Here is an 18,249-nt window from a genome sequence, read left to right on the forward strand (position 1 = left end):
TCCTCTGCCCTGTGAGCACCCGATGCTAGTTGAGCATTCTTCTAACGTTTCTGGTGGAGACAATTTGAAAGTAAGATGGCACAAATAGTTCAAACAAGGCATTACAGCACGAGTCAGACCTGAGGTTTTGTGGTAGGAAGCAAGGAGGAGACTTGACTGTGCTCAGGAGGTCTTCTAATCACTTTCCTAGCTCCTGGGGTGGAGTGAGATGATATATTCATACCCAGGCAGTCTCTCAAAGCTTTACATTTGTCTTTCAATAAAGGCTGAATTTCAGAGCCTTCCACAACATGCAATTACAGGAAAGCAGAACTGCAGAGGAATCTCTTGAGGTCATGTGTTCAAAGGCAGCATCAGTGAGACTTAACACTCCTCACATGTTTTTCTAATCTCTCCTTAAAAATCTCCAATGGGATAAAGATCCAACAGATTAAGCATTACTCCCTAGATATTGTAGTCTGCTTTTTAACTACTCCAGCCATTAGACCACGAATCCTCAGGATTTTATCTCTGCAAGTTGTAGCTCCTTCACTAATTAATATTTCACCCTTTGCTTCTCGGTGGCTGGCAAGAAAAGGGCTGAAATGGTTGCCTCTGCCTCAAATATCTGGGGTAGGGACTCGTGCCTGGTCTGCTTGCTTTGGTAATCATTCTGCAGTAAACTCACCGTGAGCCAGCAGTGCCCTGGAGCAGCCCAGCAGGCAGCTGTGTGCTTGGCTGCAGTCAGGGGAGTGTGGGCAGCAGGGCAAGAGAGGAGATTCTGTCCCTTGGCTCTGCTCTGCTGAGACCTCACCTCCAATCCTGCCTCCAGTCCTGGTGTCCCCAGCATGATAAGGACACAGAGCTGCTGGAGAGAGTTCAGAGGAGGCCACAAAGATGATCCAAGGGCTGGAGCAGCTCTGCTGTGAGGATAGGCTGAGGGAGCTGGGGTGGGAGCAGATGATCTCTGGTGTCCCTTCCAACCAGGGCCATTCTAGGATTCTCCCAGCAGCTGAGACACTAAAATGAATCCCAAATGCTGGAGTGCTGAATCCAACCTTGTTCACTATAGCAGAATAGAATAGAATTGAGTAGTGTAGAGTAGAATAGAATAGAATAGAATAGAATAGGAATAGAGTAGAGTAGAGTAGAGTAGAGTAGAGTAGAGTAGAGTAGAGTAGAGTAGAGTAGAATAGAATAGACCAGGTTGGAAGAGACCGTCAAGGTCATTGAGTCCAACCCATCATCCAATACCACCTAATCAACTAAACCATGGCACCAAGCACCCTATCAAGTCTCCTCCTAAACACCTCCAATGATGGTGACTCCACCACCTCCCCAGGCAGCCCATTCCAACGGGCAATCACTCTCTCTATGAAGAATTTCTTCCTAACATCCAGTCTACACCTCCCCTGGCACAGCTTGAGACTGTGTCCTCTTGTTCTGGTGCTGGTTGCCTGGGAGAAGAGAAGCTCCATGGAGGCAGAGGAAGAGCTGCTTTTCCAGTTAATGGGAGCAGTTAATTGTTTGTCTCTGCTCTCCTTCCCCCCCCCCCCTTAGATGATGATGATGATGATTATTATTATTATTAGTCTTAGTTCTTCTCCAGCCCCATTACTGCTCCAGACCAAATGGCTTAATCACACCCATTTTTTTGTTGTTTTCTGTGTGGACTTTAACAAATAAGTCTTCATCCTGTTTTTGTTGCTTCCTCTTAGATAACAAAGTGCAAGTCCCCAGCCATTGTAATTATTAGTATATTCCTGGAGAAAATTGCAACAGTCTACATTAAAGGGCTCCCTGCAGAAATTTACACAGTAGGTAACCAATTTCTCTTTAAATAAAAGGCACTTGGAACAGTCAGGGGCTTCAAATAAGAGAAGGGAGAGGGAACAAACAGGATTTTGAGGAACAGCAGGATGATTTGCAGTGGTCAGGAACAGATAGTCACGCTGAATTATTTGGATAATTAGTCTTCATTAGCAAATTGGAGCAAATTATGATACAGTGCCAAGATTGTGCAATGTGCTGGGTGGAGAGCTGCAGTCCTTTTCCTAATTTGGGTTGTACACTGGGTAGGATTAATACTAATCTTGGGTTGCTTTCTAATCTACTCCCACTCCTGCTGCCATTTTGCATGGTTGCATCAGCTAGAGCAAGCATCTCCTCCTCTGCCAGCCTTCCTTCTAGCCAGGAGCAAGAAGCTTTAAAGGATCAGAGCTTGACCTTTTGCTGCCCCATGCCAGGCAAAAAGCCTGCTGGTGGAATAGATGCAGCCCAGGAAAAGTTACTGCAGTGCTTTAGTTTTCCTTCTCTTCCATCTCAGCATCCTTGTTCAGTGTCTGTTCTCTTGTGTCAGTGGAACTGGAAGGAAATTCAGGTCTGTCTCCTGCTTAAAACCACCTCTAGCTGTGTGAGTGACTCATTCCTTAGATCATGACTTGCCCTTTGTCTCCCACAACTTGTGAACAAGAGGAGGACTGCAGGAAAAGAGCAGCATATAGCATGGTAGCTAAAGAATCCTTACGAGCTGCTCAGAGATGCTGTAATTAATTGCATCAAACTAGAAGACTCCAGGAGAAGTTCCATTTTCCAGACTTCATTAGCAGGTGAAAGAAAGGAATAAAGGAAAAATAAGCCAAGCAACCAACCAACAGCCAGTGGGTTAGGAGCTAATTAAGAGCAGTGCCAAGGGATTGCTGTTTGACTGTGATGCTTATGGGGTAGATTAAAGCTTTTTATTGCCACTATAAAAGTTTGTGTGCTGGCAAGTCTTCTGACAAAGGAAAACAAATCCCTAGGTAAATGTGAGCCAGGCTGCAGTCAGCTGTGGGGCTTCCAGGCTGCAGGGATTCTAAATCTGCCCAGCAACACTTGTTAAAACCTGGATTCCATTTATTCTTCCAAGAGAAGTCTTTTCTGGGGGTATGGATTGGTCAGGGTTGTGCTTCCCTGGCCACAGGGCTCAGTCAGAATATTCTAGCTCCGGCTGAAGAGCTGCACTCTTTGGATCAGTAGAAATAAGGAGCTCTTAGGATGTGAAAGCAACAGGAGTGAGCAATGCAGATCGGGAAGCTGCTGTGGCTGTGACAGATAATAAAAAGAAATGGCCTCAAATTGTTTACCTGCAGGAAAACAACCAGCAGCAGCTGTGTTCTGAATAGCTCCTTCCTTCACCTCTGCCTTTTGTATCTACTCTGGTGATGCCACCCTTCAAATGATGGGAAATCAGAGTGGCCATTGGAGCCTAACTTTATGGGCCAGGCAATTTTCCAGGTCTCTTCACCTCAGACTCTTAAAATTCCACATCTGTGCAGCAGCAAATATCACTAAGTGACAGTGATGGTTCTATTTTCAGTAATGCCCAATTTCTGCCTTGCTGGAGAGCTGGGCAGTGCACATGGGCTGCAGCTAGGCCAAGCTCACAAGCATAGCCCTGCCAAACGAGCCGGAGCACACAGCGCAGTATTTATTTGCCTTGGCTTGCCAGCTCTGTGCTGGCTGTGGGGGGAATGTTCCTGATCAAGCAACATCTGATCTGCAGGGATGGTTACCCCTCCAAAACTTTTTCAGCTTACTCTAGCAGAGGTCATTTGTCCTAGGTCAGCACTTTGGTCTCTTAATCTAGTACTAGGCATCCTAAACTTGCTTAACAGTCCCATGGAGCTATAGAATCATAGAATGGGCTGGGTTGGAAGGGACCTCTGAAGGTCATCCAGTCCAACCCCCTCTGCAGTCAGCAGGGACATCCTCAACTAGATAAGGCTTGAGTTTTTGTAAAACAAAGAGCATGGAACACCAATTCCATCTTCCCTGGAGGTGTTGAGGTGGCAGCCCTGTTTTTGCAGCAGGAATCCTGGAGTTCAGACACAGACAAAGGTTCTCTGCAATCCTCTCACAATCCTTCTCCTAAACTTCCTGCAGCCTCTTGTGTTTATGCTCATAATTCTTCTCCTAAACTTCCTGCAGCCTCTCGTGTTTATGCTCATAATTCTTCTCCTAAACTTCCTGCAGCCTCTTGGACTTATCCCTCTTGCTCAGGAGGTGCCATAAATGGAGAGCTGTGAAGGGGTTAATGAGCCCAAGCAGAGTTAACAAGGGATGGGCAATAAATGGCTCTGGCTGTGTATAATTAACTGTAATACTGGGAAGTAAATGACTTTTATTGGCAAGCATGTCATAACTTCATTAAAAGTCATATTTACAGCCCTCTCACATGGAATGAGTGCTTGTGTAGTCTGCAATTTAATGAGCACTCATTTTCACCTTGTTCCAATTATCTTCCACCCACCCCTCCCTCCCCGTGTGGGGAGCATGAAGATGAAATACAATGGGAGTGTAATTAAGGCTGGCACAGATTCTTTTAGGAAGTGTTTTTCTATTCCAGAACAATAATTTCTATTGCTTACTACTAATAATACTTTAATGTTTCAAATACATAATTCCCTTTGGTCCCCAAAGGATTATTTAAATAACAGCTATTAAAGGATGTCTCTGTGGGAATCACTCCCCAAGCCCAGAACCCCTGGTAGCTGGGACCTGGAGATGCTGTGTCTGATCATGAGGTGTGCTGACCTGACCAAGCCAATGTATACAAAAGGAAATTAGTTATCACTTAAAAAGAGGGAATTTGCAGTTTGGCTTAATTGCAGCTGTGTGCTGGGAGGAGCAGTGCAAAGGCCCTGTGCTAGCCAAAGGAAGGTCCTGTCCTGCTTCCCCAGGAGATTGCTCTCCACAGCCCTGTGCTGCCTCCTCTCATCCTACTGTTGGCTTCTGTTGGGAAGTTCTTGGAGCTCTTGTGCTTGTGCATGTACCAGGGAGGCACAGAGAAGAGTAACCACCACAGCAGGAGGTGCAGCAGAGCCCTACCTATGGGAACAAGCTGAGGGAGCTGGGGGTGTTTAGCCTGGAGAGGAGAAGACTCCAGGGGGACCTTGCAATACCTGAAGGGGTCCTCCAGGAAGGCTGCAGAGGGACTTTTTCTGAGGGTGTCTAGAGACAGGCCAAGGGGCAATGGTTTGAAGCTGAGGGAGAGCAGGGTTAGACTGGATCTTAGGAAGAAGTTCTTCAGAAGGAGAGTGCTGAGAGTCTGGAATAGCCTGCCCAGGGAAGCTGTGGATGCCTTCTCCCTGGTGGGGGTGCTTCAAGGCCAGGCTGGATGAGTCCTTGAGCAGCTGAGTCTAGTTGAAAGGTGTCCCTCCATGGCAGGCAGGTTGGAGGAGATGATCTCTGAGGTCCCTTCCAACCTGAGCCATTCTATGACTGTGTGATGTTCTCAGAGGTCTATTCCAGGCTCAACAATTCTGTGTGATTCTGGCTGTTTTCCACAATTAAAGAATTTGGGAGTAAACTCTCTAAGTGCTTTCCTGCTGCCTCTTCCTTTCTGCATTAACTCAAGGTTTAGAAGGCACCAAAAGGTTGACTGAGGGAGACATAAGAGTAATTTCCAAGGGCATCACAGCCTAGTTTCCTACAGAACATCACTGCCAAATCTGACTGTTATTAAATTGGCATTTTCCCTCTTTCTTTCCAAAGAGTTCCTTCACTTCTGACTCCAACAGGGGGCTGACACCTCAGCCTGGGAGTTCACCTCTCAGAGTGCCACTTCTGAAAGCAGTAACCAAAGTGACTCGTTTAGCTTGTCAGAATTGCTGGTGCAGCCAGGTCTAAACCTAATTAGCTTAGTTAATTAGGGGAAATGGTGCTAGTCATTAAATAAGAGTGGATTTTGCTCAGCTAGAGGATGGGATGCTCCCAAAGGAATGGCAATAGGTCCTCAGGAGGGACAGTTAGTCTAGTCAAGACTCCAGTAGCTGTTACAAATGGTGCCTCATGGACCTGTAAACAAAATGAGAAAGGAAAACAAGATCTGCCAAGTGCTGTCAGATCAGAACCAGCTCAACTATGTGAAATCCTCCCCAGAGAGACTAGTAATTAAAGCACACTTTTCCCCTTCACTTGCCAATCACACAACTCTAAAGTGGGTCATCACCTATCTTGTTAGACAAATCTTCATGTTCCATAAACAATGCTGCTTGTCTTGAGCAGAGGGAGGGAGGGTGCACATAGGAAATCAGAATCCAGGAGCAGCCTGGCATTCTTGAAGTGCCACAAAGTGCCTCTCTTACCTTAGTGGGGACATCCCCATATCCTTAAAAGGCTCCCAGTTTCCTGACACAAGCAAGTCATCCATGTCATGAAGTGAAGCTTTTCTGCTTCCCTGTCTTGTCACTTGCTTCTGGTCCCTAGAAAATGCCAGGGGATGCATCTTGCTTTGCCTTAGCCAGAGAGAGTTTGCTACTTGTGGTGTCTTGTTCTGTCTGGATTAAAGGCACAGACAAAAAATTGCAGCCTAGGTAACCAAGGGTGACACAGAGAGCTGCTGAAACTTGCCCTCCAGACAGAGTCTAGGTTCCCTGGGAAGGCAGCTGGGAAGAGAAGAGCCTGCAACAGCTAAAATCCAGTTAAGAAGAGTATAAGTGATACCAGTGATGTATTCTAATGCTGTCTGAGAGACAGCTGCTTGTCCTTGAGCAAAAGAGAACTGGTGAGGGAGAGAAGAGCTCCCAGCCAGCAGAGAGTCTCTGCCTGCCCTCATTCTGCACACCCAGAGATGCACAGCACCAGGGAAGCGGTGCTGAGAGGTGAAGGTGGGAATGCAGCTGAGGCTTGCTAGCAGGCACTGCTTATCAGGATTATTCACAGAGAAGATGCCTTTGCCTGCCTGAAAAGTTGACTTCCCTGCAGCTGGCTCCATGGCATAATGAGCTGCCTGTCTCCTGCCATCAGAACCCTGGGAGAAGGGAGGCTGAGAGCACAACCTCTGCCAGGGCTCAGTCCCCGGCAGCTTGATGTGTAGCACAGTGACAGCAGCCCGGGCTGTCCCCTGTAGCCTGCGGTATGGCAGCCTGCAGTACCATCTGCTGGCTGACACCACCTCTGCTCACATGTTCCATCTTCCTTGATATTAGTAGGGAAATGTTCCATGCTAAATTACCTTCAAACCACAGGAGAGTGAAAGCTCTGCAGCTGTGGAAAAACAGCCACTTTGACATGCTGCTTGTGGACAGGGGGAGAGAGGCTCTCCTGCCCCTCCACTCCGCCCTGCTGAGGCCACATCTGGAATGTTGTGTCCAGTTCTGGGCCCCTCAGGCCAAGAAGAACCTCAGGGAACTGCTTGACAGAGTCCAGCACGGAGCCACAAAGATGCTGAAGGCAGTGGAAGGTCTCTCTGTGAGGACAGGCTGAGGGAGCTGGGGCTCTGAAGCTTGGAGCAGAGGAGCCTGAGGGGCGAGCTCATTCCTGCTGATAAAAGCTGAAGGGCAGCGTGGGGAGGACAGAGACCTTCCATCTCCTCTTTGTCCATGCAATAGCTCTGCTGACATCAGGATGTGGAGGTGAAAGGTGTCATTTTTAATGCAAAATGTCCATGGATGTGTAAGCCACAGAACAGGGACTTGAGACTTCTCCCTCCTGCAGCTGGGTGCTGAGGCTTTACATAATTTACCTCTGTGTTTAGCTCCACAAAAGACTTTCTGGTTTGATATTATTTATATATTTTTTAAGGTGGTAACACTTTGTGGTATTCAGCCTGCCAGCACTGTGAGACTGTTTCTGCAGCACACTTTGAGCCATTTTATCATTATTCTTCATTTAAAGTGTCAGCCTTGTTCTGACAAATCTTGTACAGCTCTTCAAACCAAGCCCTCAAGTGTCAGGCTTGGAGTTGTCAGAAATAGCAATGAAGCCTGCAGCTTTTGTTTCCTGAGAGAGCAAGCATAAAAGAATGCTGTGTGGAATGACTGGATTGATCAGGTACTGCAAATCTGGGGTTGTTCCTACACATCAGGATTTCTCTAAAGGGAAGTCTAAGGATGACTCTCCTGCTGCACTCCAGAGTTCTGGGCTTCAACTGTGACAGCAGGCTGTTAAACAAAGTGTTCTTCCTGCTCCAGTGCAGCTCACCTGAGAATGGTTGCCTTTGATTTCCCTCACCTGAGAATGGTTGCCTTTGATTTCCCTCACCTAAGAATGGTTGCCTTTGATTTCCCTCACCTGAGAATCTTTGCCTTTGACTTCCCTCACCTGAGAATCTTTGCCTTTGACTTCCCTCACCTGAGAATCTTTGCCTTTGACTTCCCGTCTGCATCTCACTGGGGTGAGCAGGTATCACAGAATGCCAGGCAGGAAAGGACCCCAAGGATCATCTGGCCCAACCTCTCTAGCTAATAGTCTAGAGAAGGCCCAGCAGCCTGTCAAGCTGAATCTTAAAACTGTGCAATGCACATAAGCAAGAGGCCACCACAGGACAGTGAATGCTGACTGCTCTATCCCAGCAGGTTCCTGTTCCAAGGTTTGCCATCATGTTCTGCAGGTATGTGAGGAAAAAAATAGCTGGGACCTAAGTCCTGGTAGGGAGAGAGCTCTGGGTAGTAGGATCTAGTGTGCAAACCTCAAAGTTCCTTCTGTCTCTGGTTCCAAGCCTTCTGCAGAGTGAGCACTTGAGGAGGGGCAGTGCTGTCAGGAAGGAACTCCCCAAATTACTGCACAATTGCTTTAGCCTGAGGGAGATCTACCTTCTCCTCAAGCAGCAGGCAGCAGTCATGGCTGGAGCCCACATCTCTTGACGAGTTGCCTGCAGCAGGCACTGTGTTGCTTCTCTGTGTGGGTAAGAGTGTGCCTGCTGGTGTCAAAGCAAACTCCTGGTCTTCTGTTTCTCTGGAGTCCTCTGGAAACACTTCATGGAGTGTAAGAGGCCAATGAAGTGTTTCTAGTTAAGAGCTATCAACAGCATCAGTGAAACCTGCCTGTGGAAGTGTGCAGATGCAAATGAATGATCTTGCATGAGAAAGTTGACAACCTGGAGGATTCTCAGATGGTTTTCCATTTACAACAGAGAAGCTGATCCAGACAGTGAGAGCTTCCTAACAAACAAAAACCCCAAAGAAGGCAGTTCCAAATAAAAAAGCAATTTAAAAATCAGTGCAATTTCCTCAATTTCTTTTCCTTGCCTGCCTTGGTTGGGCCTCAGGGGAGAGCTTTGCTTTCTGATCACTGCTAATACAGAATTCATATTTGTCTGGGCTATTATGTGCAAAGTAATGTGTAATCCCTCAGGTTAGAGTGGGAGGCCCAAGCAAATATTACAGGAGACCTTTCCATTTTGAAAGGTTTCAGAAATAAGCACAAGACAAACACAGGAAGGGATCCATTTATATGTAAACAAACAGCTATTGGAGTCCTCTCCTTTAGAAAACAGCAGTAGCTTGCCAACAAGATTGCTTTTGGATTACTTGGATTAAGCACTGCATTCTGAGGTGTTCAAAGTACCTGGGATTTCATCACTTTTGGGTTTTTTCCTACCTACCCCAGCTGTAAAACTCAGTTCTGCAGGGCTTGCAGGTTTCCATCACGTGCCAAGGTGCTGCTGCATGCTCTCACAGAATCACAGAATGTTAGAGGTTAGAAAGGACCTCAAGTGATCATCCAGTTCAATCCCCCTGCCAAATGCAGGATCACCCAGGGTAGTCCACACAGGAATGCATCCAGGTGGGTTTGGAAAGCCTTCAGAGAAGGAGACTCCACAACCTCTCTGGGCAACCTGCTCCAGGGCTCCAGAACCCTCACAGTATCACAGCATCACAGCATCACCAAGGTTGGAAGAGACCTCAAAGATCATTGAGTCCAACCTGTCACTACAGACCTCAGGACTAGACCATGGCACCAAGTGCCACATCCAATCCCCTCTTGAACCCCTCCAGGGATGGTGACTCCACCACCTCCCTGGGCAGCACAGTCCAATGACAAATGACTCTCTCAGTGAAGAGCTTTCTCCTCACCTCCAGCCTAAACTTCCCCTGGTGCAGCTTTGAGACTGTGTCCTCTTGTTCTGGTGCTGGTTACCTGGGAGAAGAGACCAACCCCTTCCTGGCTACAACCACCTTTCAGGTAGTAAAGAAGTTTCTCCTCATGTTGAGGTGAAACCTTTTGTGTTCAAGTTTGCATCCATTGTTCCTTGGCTTATTACTGTGCACCACTGAAAAGAGGAATGGGGAGACCTGATAGCAGCCTTCCAGTAACTGAAGGGGGCTACGAGAAGGATGGAGAGAGACTGTTTGCAAAGGCCTGCAGGGACAGGTTCAGGAGTAATGGCTTCAAACTAGAGCACAGTTAGATTGGATGTGAGGAACAAGTTCTGCACCATGAGGGTGGTGGAATACTGGAAAAGGTTGCCCAGGGAGGTGGTTGGGGCCCCATCCCTGGAGATATTTAAGGTGAGGCTGGACAGGGCTCTGGGCAACCTGATGTAGTTGGGGATGTGCCTGCAGACTGCAGAGGGGCTTGGACTGGCTGACCTTCAGAGGTCCCTTCCAACCTAAACCATTTCATGATTCTATGACCTGGAACTGGTGTTGCATCACTTCCCTTCTGAGATCAGAAGCAATGAAGCAAAACAGAAAACTTGAGCAGAGGCTTGCAGGATTATTGATTCTTTTTTTCCTTTGTTTGTTTGGGGGTTTTGTTTGCTCTGCTTTGGGTTTGGGTTCTTGAGTGATTTATTTCTTTTGAAAACTTCTTTTATTTGTCTTTCCAGGAGTTCAGACTCAGTTTCATTCCAATAAAAAAAAACTATGAGAAAAGCCTTGCTCCATTGCTGCTGTGAGTAACAAAGCTTGTGCTGAGTGTGTTGCCAGAATAGAACAGTAACAACACCCAAAAGCAGAGGTGGGGTTGTACCAGCTGCAGAGCCTTTCTTTTTTGTGTATATAGATTTCTTTTCTCTCTCCCCTGGCTTTCCTCACAGAAGCCTCTTCGTGGAGCTGAACAGGGGGAACCTAAGTGATGAGTCCACATTCCCAACTCAGTGGTGAATGGTGCTGGGTAATTAAGTAGTAAAAGAAGAGATTTTCTCACAGGGGCAGTGCAAATGAGGGTTAATTTTAGCTCCTATATGTGTCCTCTTGGTCTGCTCTTAAGGAATTCTCTTTCCTGCACACACGGACGCTAAGAATAGAAGTGGGTGGTGTGAGGCCGAGGGATAATGCAGTGAATCAGAATGTTAATGCTATTAGGATCTATTGATGGTGCTGATTAATTATTAGCAGTGCTGATGGGAAGGCCAGGCTCCAGAAGCTAGTTTAATTATATATTTTTTTCCCCCAGTTAGTGTTAATCTCAGTTAATGAAAACTCTCAAAGCCAGAAAAGAGATGACAGAAGGAATGACTCTTAGTCATGAGAGACTCTCTTAATCTATAAAACATCAAAGATGTCACTGCAAGGATCTTTGCTCTGCTTGTATTTTATTTTTTAAGTGATCACAACACTTTGTTCTCAGGCTCTGCACGAATCAGCTTGTGACAGCTCAGGAAAGATCTAAATGGGAGATGATCACTTTGCTGAGGGAAATGAAATGCCCTGACTCAGGTGCAGCCTCTGCGGGAGCTGTGCCTGGCTGGGTGATATCGTGGTGCTTTGTTATCTCTGCACAGTACAGCTGTCAGGAGAAAAACAAATCACTGGAACTGAGAGCAGGGCCTGATCCTATCCTGAGACTGCCTAAACCCTAAATCAGTGCCCAAATACCTCTGATAAACAGAGCGGGCCTGCCTTCAGCCACCTTAACACTCAGCCCAGCAAAGACATAGGAATTGCACACGATGTTTAGGGCTCCAAAAGGAGCCTTAGCTGTGTGACACTGGTGCTAGAGAATAGAATAGCATAGAATAGAATAGACCAGATTGGAAGAGAACTTCAAGATCATCGTGTCCAACCTATCACCCAACACCACCTAATCAACTAAACCATGCAACCAAGCACCCTATCAAGTCTCGCCCTGAACACCCCCAGCGACGGCGACCCCACCACCTCCTCAGGCAGCCCATTCCAATGGGCAATCACTCTCTCTGTGTAAAACTTCCTCCTAACCTCCACCCTAAACCTCCCCTGGCGCAGCCTGAGACTGTGTCTTCTTGTTCTGACACTGGTTGCCTGGGAGAAGAGACCAACCTCTGCTTGACTACAACCTCCTTTCAGGTAGTTGCAGAGAGCAATGAGGTCACCCCTGAGTCTCCTCTTCTCCAGGCTAAGCAACCCCAGCTCCCTCAGTCTCTCCTCATAGGGCTTGTGTTCCAAACCCCTCACCAACTTTGTTGCCCTTCTCTGGACACGCTCCAGCAAGTGAGATGATAATCTCTAACATGGGAGTTGTCTTCCACTCTGTTAAACAGCCAGGGAGGTGGAACTTGATCTCATCTTATTTTTGTAAATGGCCAGGCACTGGCACAGGCTGCCCAGGGAGGTGATGGAATCCTCATCCCCAGAGGTGTTCAAGAATAGAATAGAATAGAATAGAATAGAATAGAATAAACCAGGTTGGAAGAGACCTTCAAGATCATCGCGTCCAGCCCATCAACCAATCCAACACCACCTAAACAACTAACCCATGGCACCAAGCACCCCATCAAGTCTCCTCCTGAATACCTCCAATGACGGCGACTCCACCACCTCCCTGGGCAGCCCATTCCAATGGGCAATCACTCTCTCTGTATAGAACTTCTTCCTCACATCCAACCTAAACCTCCCCTGGCACAGCCTGAGACTGTCCAAGGAGGTGGTTGAAGAAGAAACCTGTGGCCATGGTGGTATCAGGTTGTTGTTGGTTGGACTTCATGATCTTAGAGGCCTTTTCCACCTCAAACAATTCTATGATGCTGTAGTGATAGGAATAGGAAGAATGGAACAAAAGTAGATGTGGGGAGATTCAGATTGGATGTTAGGAAGAAGTTCTTCCCCAGGAGGGTGGTGAGAGACTGCCACAGGTTGCCCAGGGAGGTGGTGGAAGCCTCATCCCTGGAGGTTTTGAAGGCCAGGCTGGAGATGGCTGTGAGCAATGGGCTGTAGTGTGAGGTGTCCCTGCCCATGGCAGGGGGGTTGGAACTGGATGAGCCTTAAGGTGCCTTCCAACCCTGACTATTCTGTGATTCTGTGCTATGAGCTATGTGAAGGCCACAAGAGATGAAGCAATAATGCTGTTCACAGCACTGGAATTACCATACAGTGCTTTAGAGATGTGGGAAAACTTTGCTTTATCAAAAGCTCTTAGGAAGATTCCCACCTGGTCAGCACCCAAAAAGCAGACCAAGTGTCCAGATGAGCTCAGCCACCACCTGGGTAGCCTGGGCAGAGTGTTTTCAAATAGATGCTGAATTCCCTTGGGAGCTCTGATGGGAAGACAGGCAGCAGCCCTCTCTATCTTAGTCTCTTATTTCTCAGAGCAGTCTTGGGATATTGATGGAAAGAGGGAAAAGCATCTTTAGGTAGCTGTTTAATAACTGCTGCTGCCATTGTCACTTTGTGAAAGCTTACACTTGATGGCCCAGCTGGTCCCTTCCACTGGAATGTTTCTCCTTTGCTTTGTAAATCACCCTGTGCTCCAAGCTAACTGAAGCTGCCAGTTCTCATTTTGGACATTTGTGTGTGTGCTTTTGCAGGATTTTTCTTCTGGGTTCTGCTGTATTATTTATTTATTTATTTATCTATTTAATGGGAGCTGATTTATTTGCTGCAGCAGCCTCAGTGAGAACAGCTGGTTCAGAAACTTCTCCTTGGTGAAACCCCACAGTAATTAATGGGGCTGGCTCTGGGCAGGCTGGCAGATCTGTCATCTGCTCCTCAGACCAAGTGACAGGCACTGAGTTATACAGTGGGGCTTTGCAAAGTTCAGACCATATTGCACAGCAGATGCTGGGATACTATTATTCAGTTAGTCCATACAGACTCCTCACTGTCATCTCCTTCCCTGGCAGCAGTTTATGCCCATCTCTCTCTCTTTGCAGTGGCACATTATGACTGCATTAATCCTAAAGACACATTAACCCCACCTCTGGCTCTATCAATGCTTCTCAAGCTCATCTCTCTATCCCTCTCACTGTCTTCAAGCAGTGGATTTGTTCTGCACTGGTTTCTTATTAGCACCAGGATGATCAGTTTGATGTATGTCAACATTTTCCCTCTAATTCACTAGTTCTGGTCTTTCCAGGTTTAGTTTGCCCATAAATCCCCCAGCAGCAGCATGCTCCTCAGAAGGTAATGATGGTTCTTTCTGTTGCAACCCATTTCCTAGTCACTCTTGCCTTAAAATGCTTTGACACTTCTCCATATATAAAATGCCAGGCTGGAGCTGTGGTCGTTACTTTCAATCTGTGAAATGCTTGCTTGGTTGAATGTGCATCTGAGAGTCAGCTCCTTGTGGCTCTTCAGCTGTGGTTATTTGCTTACCTGGGGTGACTCTTGATTTGTCTGGTCCCTCTGCTGCAACGCTGGGGCTGCAGTGACAGACTGCCTCTCCAGGGCACACTGAGATGTAGGGCTAAGGAGAGTATCACAGTATCAGTCTCACAGTATCACCAAGGTTGGAAGAGACCTCAAAGATCATCAAGTCCAACCTGTCACCACAGACCTCATGACTAGACCATGGCACCAAGTGCCATGTCCAGTCCCCTCTTGAACACCTCCAGGGATGGTGACTCCACCACCTCCCTGGGCAGCACATCCCAATGACAAATGACTCTCTCAGTGAAGAACTTTCTCCTCACCTCCAGCCTAAACTTCCCCTGGCTCAGCTTGAGACTGTGTCCTCTTGTTCTGGTGCTGGTTGCTAGAGAGAAGAGACCAACCCCTTCCTGGTTACAACCACCTTTCAGGTAGTTGTAGAGAGTTGCCACACTATGCTGTTACCTTGACAGGTTGGGCCAGATGATGCTTGAGGTCCCTTCCAGCCTGGCATTCTGTGATTCTAAAGATACTTCACTTGCAGAAAACTCCTCTCATACAATACCATGAACCTTCTCTGCACACTGCCTCTGTGCTGGAAAGGTGCCTTGTATCTGCAAAGGAAATAATGACTTAGAGCATTGAATCATAGAATCCTAGAGTGGTTTGTGTTGGAAGGGACCATAGAGATCACACAGTTCCAACACCCTGCCATGAGCAGGGACACCTGCCACCAGCCCAGGTTGCTCAAGGTCTCTTCCAAGCTGGCCTTGAACACCTCCAGGGAAGGGCCAACCACAGCCTCTCTGGGCAACCTGTTCCAGTGTCTCCCCACCCTCACTGTGAAGAATTTCTTCCTAATCTCCAGTCTAAATCTACCCTTCTAAAGCTTAAATCCATTCCCCCTCATCCTGCCACTTCAAGCCCTTGGAAAAAGCCCTTACCAGCTCTCCTTCAGCCCCCTTCAGGTACTGGAAGGCTGCTCTGAGCTGTCCCTGAAGCCTTCTCTTCTCCAGGCAGAGGAGCCCCAACTCCCTCAGCCTTTCCTCATAGGGGAGCTTCTCCAGCCCTCTGATCATCTTTGTGGCCTCCTCTGGACCTGCTCCAGCAATTCAGTTATAAACTGAGTTCACTTCTTGTGCATTATTTTGCTTTCAACAGCACTGAGTCACAGAGCCAAGAGCCACCCCCCTACAATGTCTTGGTAGCAGTTGCTCAAGTTTTCCCAGTGCTCTTTGGGCACACTGTGGTTCAGGCACTGCTTCCCAATGCTGCTGTGCCTTATACAGCACCATGGGATATTGTTTGAGGTCTCTGAACTTGCCTGTAATACACATATGTGGAGCTTTGGGTACAGATCCAAATGTCACCAGGATGCACCTCTGAGCAGAGCCATCTTGACCAGAAGCAAGAATAAAGACTGACAAATCAACTTACCTGAACGTGAAAAGTTTTGATTAAGAACTGACCTGGGTTCTCCCTGGAGGCAACACACTCTGTGACTTTCTGAACTGCATCACCCATTCCTAATTGAATCCCTCTGTACCAACACTTAGAGCTGAAATTTACCACACCGACCTCCAGTTGATCTCAGGGCTGATATTATCCTATCCATTTCCTAGCAAATTACAGTTCTTTGCAGGAATGCATTAAACTATTAGGTCTTTCTCATTATGGATTTCTCATAGGGCTTTTAGCTCCAAATGAGCTTTGAGGCCAGCCAAATCTCTGATGAAGCTGTAGTTTCCCTCCCTGCATGAAATGAGAAGTGCATCTCCCGTGCTATAATGTGAGAACAGGTTTGATGTGTTTTAGAGTCAGGCAGCAATAGGCATGGATTGCCCTAGCTGAGATGGAAAGACTCAGGCACTGCTAAATTGCAAATTGGCTCAGGCTCTGTAGCAGTGCTGGTATGATAGAAAAAAAAAAATATTGACTGGAGTATGTTTAATATTCACTTTTTCCTTTTCCTCCACAGAATCACCCAGGGGGGAATTCTCAAGGTATTTTTGGCAGCCTGAAGGTCTCACTCAGTAATTATCAGGATGTGCAGTAACAGAAACCCTGTTACACCAAAGGAGAAATGAATCTTCTCTGATCAGCTCTTGGCATCCTTATGATTCTGGGAATATTTAAAAGGTAAAGAAGTCCCAAATTAACTCTCTGGATTGATTTAGGATCCTCTTTAGATGTCTGCTCAAGCTAGCAGCATCAGCTTTATTCCTTAAAACAAAAAGCTGCTTCTTTGTTTGCATGAATGGATCCATTGGCTGCTTGCAGAGGAAAGAGTAAAAAGTGGTGGAAGGGACCTTCAGCTGCCTCAGTGTTGGTTCAGGAAATGGCTCCAGCCCAGCACTTTGGAAATGAAGAGCTTGAAGGCTACTTATTTCCCAGTGCTTTAAAGTTGAAGGCTACTTAGTTCCCAGTGCTTTAAAGTTGGAGGCAAAATGTTGCACAGCTCCTGCAGAATTAATCCTGCGTGGGCTGAACCCCCAAGAAGCTGAGAGCAAAACAGAAGGGTTTTTGCTCCTGGAGCCAGCTGAAAAGATGGATGAAATACCAGACAGTCTTTAACAAAATAGCAAATCTACCTGACAGGAGCCACACATCCATTCCAAGGGTGCAGCAGCAAGACTGATGCGTTTTAAGCATACTCCCAACTGCTTTGTCAGTAACAAATTAGTCTTGTCAGAGCCTCCAAACAGTTTCAGTGAGAACATTAACAATGCTAATGATCTCTGGTGGCAGCGGGAGAAAAGTTGGAGTCTAGTTCCAGGGAAGGAGAGAGTGGCTTGCAAGTGTTTTGTTCTTCAGACTGCAGGGCTCTCAGAAAATATCTCATGTGAGCCCCTGCTCAGGTTGCTGGTTTAGAAAAACTGGCCGTCCTTATGCCCTCCATCATGGAATTGTGGCAGCAGATGCCTTACTCAACTCTCCTGGGATCAGGTCTCAGAAACACACCAGCTCCTTGCTGAGCAGTCAGGTGAGGGCTGGCAAGCCTTGGCACCCAGAGCTGGGGCCTGAGCTGTGAGGGAAATGTTGGCCTTCAGTTATGTCCATGTGTGGTTTTCAATTGAGAGCTGAATCAGACTGTGTGATTAGATCAGAGAATGGTTTGGGTTGGAAGGGACCTTAAAGATCATCTAGTTGCAGCTCCCTGCCATGGGACACCTTCCACTAGCTCAGGTTGCTTAGAGCCCTGTCCAAGCTAGCCTTGAACACTTCCAGGGATGAGGCATCCACAGCCCCTCTTCCAGTACCTCACCACCTTCATGGTGAAGAAATTCTTCCTTTCCTAATCTAAATCTGCCTTCCCAGTCTAAAGCTGCTTCCCCTTGCCTTATCAATCATAGAATTGATAGGGGTGGAAGAGACCTCAAGGATCATCTAGTTCCAACCTCCCTGCCGTGGGCAATGGCTGTGTGCATGTGAAAACCAGGATAAAGCTGGAGGGAGTTGGAGACATTCTTGTAGGAGAAGAAAAATAATAACAGGGGGAAAAAAAAACAAACCTTCAACATTTTTCACTTTCCCTAATCCAAATGGAGAACAAAATTCCTCTAGAGCCTTTCAAACACTTCAGCTTGTGTAAAAAAAACACCCAACAAACAACACAACCAACCACAAACAAAAGTGAAACCCAGCCCCCTCAGGATTTTGTTTTCCTTTTACCAGTCTCATTGCATTACCTTGCTTGTCCAAGGGCTTAATTCCAAGAGGGGATAATTCAGGAGGAAATCTGTTTGCTTGTTGTCAAGTGTACAGGAGAACACAAACAAATCAACCTGTTCTGCTTAATCTCTGCTAATTATGCCAATGACCCAGAGTCAGTGCATAGCTGGAGGAGAGAGAGAGAGAAGCTTGGAGGGATGAGTTGTTCAGGTTGAAGCCAGCTGGTAATTAAACTCTGCAAAACAAACACTGTAATGACTCAAAAGTAATAAAACTTTGCATGGCATTAAAGAGTATAATAAGGGCTTCTAAAAGGATTCTATTA

The sequence above is a fragment of the Dryobates pubescens genome, chromosome 31 (assembly GCF_014839835.1).
Source record: "Dryobates pubescens isolate bDryPub1 chromosome 31, bDryPub1.pri, whole genome shotgun sequence".
In the NCBI taxonomy this organism is placed as follows: domain Eukaryota; kingdom Metazoa; phylum Chordata; class Aves; order Piciformes; family Picidae; genus Dryobates; species Dryobates pubescens.